The sequence below is a fragment of the Eutrema salsugineum genome, unplaced genomic scaffold (assembly GCF_000478725.1).
Source record: "Eutrema salsugineum unplaced genomic scaffold, Eutsalg1_0 scaffold_6, whole genome shotgun sequence".
NCBI lineage: Eukaryota > Viridiplantae > Streptophyta > Magnoliopsida > Brassicales > Brassicaceae > Eutrema > Eutrema salsugineum.
The window spans coordinates 5,971,826-5,977,825 of record NW_006256547.1 but is presented as its reverse complement, the minus strand read 5'-3'; positions in this window follow the sequence as shown (position 1 = coordinate 5,977,825).

Below are 6,000 nucleotides of genomic sequence, written 5' to 3'. Positions count from 1 at the left end.
GGTTGTTGCGGTTATTAGAGGTGGAGAGAGTGCAAATTGATCTTTGGGTAATTGCACTTTTGTTTGGTGTAATAGTGGATCAATATATTGATATTCCTCTATATATACTGTAATCAATGCTGCTTTTTTTGTTGTTGTTGAGAAACTAGCTTCAAATAATGCTACTTGTCCTATTATATGCATTAAGTAATTATTTGTTTTTGTCACACAAATCTACAATAATACAACTGGCCGTGAATCCCGTGATCAAGTAGCTAGCGTTTATTTAACTTTTAGACACTAAACCAAAATTACATGTTATTTGGCAAGAATAAAGTATAGCAAAGAGATCAAATTCTTGTTTGTTGGTGCAATTAAGGTAAAATAAATAAATGGAAAAAATATTTAAACTTATAAATAGAAAAATGTAAAATTCTAGGAAATCTGTAAGAAATCAAGAATATATAGGATGGAGAAAGAGGATGCAGTGGATTACTGTTCTAGAACTCAAATCACAGATTTATATGACATAAAGTACTATATTTAATAACCTAAGATTTCAAATTTTTGTTTGAACTTAGAATTTTAAATACATATTAACATTCAGATTTAAAAATCAACGAGGTTCATAGAATATCTCCTAAAAATACAATTGAAATTCACTTTCACTATTTCACTTAATCCACTATCCACTTACAAATGAAAGCTAATTCAATGATATAATATTATCCAGTTTGGGAGTTATTCTATTGGTGATAACTTATTCATCGATTAGAGAACTTCTAACGTGCCAACTATCCCGAAAAACCCAAAAAACAAAATAAAATATTTGATCTGATTTTATTAACCAGATCATCGAAGATAGAGCCGAAGTCATGACAACTCCCATCGAATTGATGATGATACTTTGATACCTAATGAGATAAAACTATACAGAATTAGAAATTTAATTAGAATATGTAATTATGTAATAATATAATGCAAATCAATGTTTGGGTAGTTGGACTTTTGGTATTGTGTAATAATGGATCCACTATTGTTGTCCCTCTACTTACTTAAATCAACTTTACTTGTTATGTTTAATATTTACGTTGACAAATCCACCAATAATAGAGCTGGCTCGTATTTAGTCTTTGTTTAGTTTTATTTGTTTTTTGTATAAATAATCTTTGTTTAGTTGAAACACTAACCTCGATTATCCTCTCTGATTTTGTCTGCTATGTGAGTTTTCTTCAACTTCTTTATCTACTAATATTTGCTCTTCTAATCCTCAACAGACAAGTTTTCCCCCTTATTATTTCTTTTGATAGTCCTATGATATTTTTGATAACAGTTTTACCATAAGTCCATAGTTACTTTTATAGTTGTGCTTAATTATATCGGAAAGATAAGTCACTAACTAGTTGTGGTCTTTTAATGTAACTCCCAAGCACGATATCACAATTTATGTATATCCTTCAAGTTGACTTATGGTTAATCGACTTCTTTACTTCCTTTATGTTATGAAATTATCTTTTGCTTGTGTCTAACTCTTAAGTTTCAACACGCTAGTTTTCCCTGTTTTTTCAACTCTTTAAAATTAACCTACAGAAAATCACTACCCCGAAAAAACAAGAATTTATCAGATTTGATTAGCTAGGGCAGAAGCCAAGTCATGACAGCTCACATTGAGTCGACGATGTTACCTTTAATTATAAATAATTCAGCCTGCGCAGGACGAGGTTAGTACATGGTTTGCTTTGTATTGTTTAAAATTAGTTTGAGAAAAGGAAGACAAAAAAAGAGAGGAAAAAGTCTTCTTCACGACTTCACATCAAGGAAAAGTTTGACTTCACATTAACGAAAAGTTTTGATACCATGGCTACCTCTTTTCATTGATGAAGAGGGCTATTTCAATTTTAGCATTGATCATCTCTCTTAAATCCCCATGGCTATCTTTCCATCACAAAAATGGAGTTTACTACGAGATTTCATGACTTGTAAAAAGTCGATTGATGACCACGATGTGGTTATGGATTACGATATTTATGAACATGAACCGATCGATATAGGTTCGAAGCATGTGCAACTACTGTCATTGTCTTGCTCTTCTAGCTATAATTAATATAAATAATTACAAAGCTAGAAAAACCTAGAAATGAGTGCTTATATTATCAGAAAATCGTACTTTTTTAGATACTAGTATTATTTGAATCTGTTAAGTGAAAAAGGGCAACAATTTTTCCAACTAGCTTTAAGCCAACGAGCTTAAGCAAGGGGATCTTGCCATGGCGGACATATAACAATTATATACTAATCCATGACACCCTTATTTTGGGTACTGAAACATCCCATCCCGGACTCTAAGCCTATGGAGATTGTTTCCGGTCGGACCACTATACGGCTCCGACCCCATCAGTCCAATTTTAAGGTCAAGTTCTTTGTTTAAGTCATATTCGATATGTGTATTTTGAGATTCACTAAGTTAGAGTCAATATGTATTATTAAAAGACAGAAACAGATATTTTATTGATAACTAAAAGGATTCATTACAACTTATGAGTCTGCATATAAACTATTATAAGAGTACATGATCCTATATATCCGTTTCAATACACCACTCATCCGCTTGGCTAACTGGTCTGCGCGCATATCCTCTTTCCTTTCCGCGTTCATCGTTTCCTTAGTATTCCCGCGGTCGATTGCTCTTGCCGCGTTTCTTTTCCTTCTTCTTTCTTCCGCGACCCGCACCAGCCGCATCGGTCGGTTTTCTCACCGCTGGTCAAGTTATTTCTCACTCTCGGATTGCCTTAGTCTCACGGTTTGGTAGAAATTTGGGCAGAGTTTCTCTCCCTGTTTATGTGTGCCCGAAAATATGGCCCAATGGATCTATTTATAGACTTTCCCTTGCGGTAACCGCTTTAGACGAACAGGCGCGAGTTGTTGGCCGAACAGGTGTATTGATTGGACGCATAGGATTTGCAATCCTTCGGCCATAACCGCCCAAGTCCAGCCAGCTCACTTACCACTCAGCTGGACCAACTGTATTACACTCTTCCCAGCTGAGCTGAGCTTCCCGGCAGCTGGTCCAGCTAGCTTAGCTCACCTTTCCAACTCATCTTTAGCTCGGTCCTCCTTACTGAGTTATCTTTCTCTCCTTTTTCCTGGCTAAGTCCCACATTAACTAGACTTAACCATCATTCCGGACCATGGCTCGTATTTTCCTTAGACTCTCGGTTATTATTCCCCACTTCACGGCCATGGTCTGTCCCGGCGACCCTATTACGGATCGGGGACGTTACAAGTCTCCTCCCCCCCCCCTTGAAAGGGATTCATCCTCGAATCCGGGCTAAGGGGTAGAACCTTGTTCCATTCCTCGAACCACTCGGGATAATCAGCCATCATCCGATACTCTGTTTCCCAAGTTTTTTCTTCCACGCCGTTACTTTCCCAAACGACTTTGACCATCGGAATCACCTTTTTCCTTGTTGTTTTTTCCATTTTGTCGATGATCCGGACTGGTCTTGTTTCCACGGTCAGATTCCCTTTAAGGTCCAAAGGAATCTCAGTCAAGACTTTATCTTGATCCGTCAAGCACTTCCTTAGTTGGGATACATGGAAAACATTGTGAAATGCTTCCATCGCCGGTGGTAAACCCAACTTGTATGCGACTGCCCCAACCCTTTCCACAATTCGGAATGGTCCTATGTACCTTGGATCAAGCTTCCTCCTCTTGGAAGTCCGAGCCCTTCCTTTGAACGTGATCATTTTAAGATATACCAGATCGCCCACCGCGAACTCAAGGTCTTTCCGACGCTTGTCCGCATAGCTTTTTTGTCTGTCTTGGGCTTCCTTCATTTTTATCTTTAGGAACTTGATTCTTTCCGTGGTTTCCTCCATGATAGCCGGTCCAATTGCACTCCATTCTCCCACTTGGATCCAACAAAGTGGTGTTTGGCACGGCCGTCCATATAAGGCTTCATACGGCGACATCCCAATGCTGGCTTGGAAACTGTTGTTGTAGGCAAATTCGGTTAAGGATAAATACTTCTCCCATGACCCGCCCCAATCCAGAACGCAAGCCCGTAACATGTCTTCGAGGATTTGTATGGTCCGTTCTGACTAACCGTCTGTCTGCGGATGGAAACGATGAACGCGGAAAGGAAAGAGGATAGGCGCACAGACCAGTTAGCCAAACGGATGAGTGGTGTATTGAAACGGATATATAGGATCATGTACTCTTTAATAGCTTATATGCAGACTTATAAGTTGTAATGAATCCTTTTAGTTATCAATAAAATATCCGTTTCTGTCTTCTAATAATATATATTGACTCTAACTTAGTGAATCTCAGAATACATATATCGAATATGACTTAAATAAAGGACTTGACCTTAAAATTGGACTGATGGGGTCGGAGCCGTATAGCGGTCCGACCGGAAACAACCTCCACGGGCTTAGAGTCCGGAATGGGGTGTTTCAGGTACGTAACACACAAAAATATGAGCAAAATAATGCCTTCTCCTTAACAAGAAAGAAGGGAGCTGCGCAACGACAATGACTAGTAGTTGCAAAGTGGTCGTGTAGATGTCTTGCTAAACATCAATTCAACGTCTCCTTCGATCTTTTTCTCGTGGTTTGGTCATTGGTGTAACTGACATTCCCGAGGACACAGAAAACATGCAGAGTGACCCCACCACAATCATGACAGATTTACGTAGAACCAAGTCTTTGGATTTGTTTCTCTTTCGCAAATATCACACCAATACTTGCCGCTTGCCTTTTCACCGTAACAAAGCGTGAGTGGATATGATCAGATCAATAATACCTGTAAAGCCTTACCGTTAATGGTATAGAGTGGCGCAACGAAAATCCACAAAATAATTGCAATTTGATACAGCCAAGTACGGCGCCATTTAAACCCGTGTCGCAATTCTGGCCTCTCTCCCTGTCACCATAGTTACTTTCTTGGAGGTATAGTAAAGGATGAGGATGATTAGCTCTTGATTTGCGTGGAGAGTGAATATTTTCATCGTTCATGCTTATGAGCAGATTTGTCGAGATTATGGCTCCGGTTTTCTCCCGTAAAGCATGGCGCTGTGTGTGGCGTATGATTCAAGTATGCAATAGAACCGAATTCCGAGTCCTCTTTGTTTAAGGGACTCAAAAGAAAAAATAAACAATCTTACAACTGATGTAGAGTAATAAGAGAAGTATCTAGTAATTATATATATCTATACTACCTTGAACGCAATAGTTAATTTATCTCCTCTTTTTCTCTTTGTGTATCTAAAATCTGACAGGGACAACCAGAGCGAGGGAAACAACCATGGAAAGGGGTAAATATCATTACAAGAACAAACCAACTAATCCCTTAATTCTTTTTTACGGTTATACATTAATTCTCTCACCTTTGTCATCTAGTTAGATACTAATACAAGCTCTTATCTGATTTTATCTGCTATCGTAGGTGCGTGAAAGGTGCAGGAGAGAGTGGACGATGTTCCAAGACTGGTTGGATAATGCAGAGAAAGCTTATGTTGAAGCATCTGCTCATAACAATAATGCTTCTTCACGGCTTCACCGGTAAAAAGAAAGAAAATAATGCCTCTCACTCTAACTTACACTCTCTTTGCTTTCATTTTCCTATCTGCCAACAAGGAAATCCAAAGCACATTCATTAATCTTTTCGTCTGCTTCTCTCTTGTAGTTTCAAGACAAGAAAACATCACATATTCCTACCATATATTTCATTAGTAAACCAGATTTTCTTACCAATTTCCTACCAAATATTTTTGTAGGTTCTATACCATCGGAAATTTTAAAAGGTAGAAAAATCGTAGAAAATTCTTACGAAAATTTTGGTAAGAAAATTTCGCGGTAAGATGTTCGTAGGAAAATACCTACCAAATTATTTCTATCTTCTTTCAGTTTCATTCTTTCCTATTTCAAATATTCTTACCATTTTTCTACCATTTGCCAGATTTTATAAAAAAAAAATAATTATTTTTAGTTAAAAATAAAATTAAATTTAAACTAAAA